This window comes from Bos indicus x Bos taurus, chromosome 2 (assembly GCF_003369695.1).
Source record: "Bos indicus x Bos taurus breed Angus x Brahman F1 hybrid chromosome 2, Bos_hybrid_MaternalHap_v2.0, whole genome shotgun sequence".
Lineage (NCBI taxonomy): Eukaryota > Metazoa > Chordata > Mammalia > Artiodactyla > Bovidae > Bos > Bos indicus x Bos taurus.
The window spans coordinates 108681376-108682285 of record NC_040077.1 but is presented as its reverse complement, the minus strand read 5'-3'; positions in this window follow the sequence as shown (position 1 = coordinate 108682285).

Here is a 910-nt window from a genome sequence, read left to right as displayed (position 1 = left end):
TAAATAATTTGAACACTTGCTCTGTACTAGGTATTGTGCTTGACACAGAAGATAAAATATTAAATATAATAAATGTAAACAAGCTTGAGCCTTCCCTTGTAGCTCAGCTGGTAAAGAATCCACCTGCAATGCGGGAGACCTGGGTTCGAGTCCTGGGTTGGGAAGATCCCCTGGAGAAAGGAAAGTTTACCCACTCCAGTATTCTGGCTTGGAGAATTCCATGGACTGTATAGTCCATGGGGTCACAAAGAGTTGGACATTACTGAATGACTTTTACAGACAAGCTTGACCCCTGCCTTCCTGGGGTCCACATATGAGGATGCAGAAGTCTTTTTCTGGCAATTTTCAGGCCAAATTTGGGAAGCATATGTGCCTTATTTGACCTGAACATTCTTTTATAATGTATGAATTCATTGCTAGTATTTAAAATTCAAGGGTATTGTATTAAAGGCAATCTGGCAGTCCAGTTTCTCTTAAGGATTATAGTTTTGGAAAGACTAAGCCTTTAGATCCACCTAACATCAGTAACCTGGAGTGAAATATAGCAGCCTTTTTTTTCTAGGCATGTGCCTCTGTGCAGCCCAGTCCCCACCAATCCATATTCCTCTTCTTTTACTATCTGAGCCATCAGGGAAGCCCTCTTTGATATTACCTGCCCTAATCTTGTAAAAGGGCTTCCCAGGTGATGTGATGGTAAAGAATTCATTTGTCAGTGCAGAGACAGATGTGAGTTTGATCCCTGGGCCCAGGAAGATTCCCTAGAGTAAGAAGTGACTACTCACTCAAGTTTTCTTGCCTGGAAAATCCCATGGACACAGGAGCCTGGTGGGCAAAGAGTAGGACACAACTTAGTGACTAAACAACAATACAACCCATGAATAGGCTTGAAAGGAGACAAAAATTGAGGATG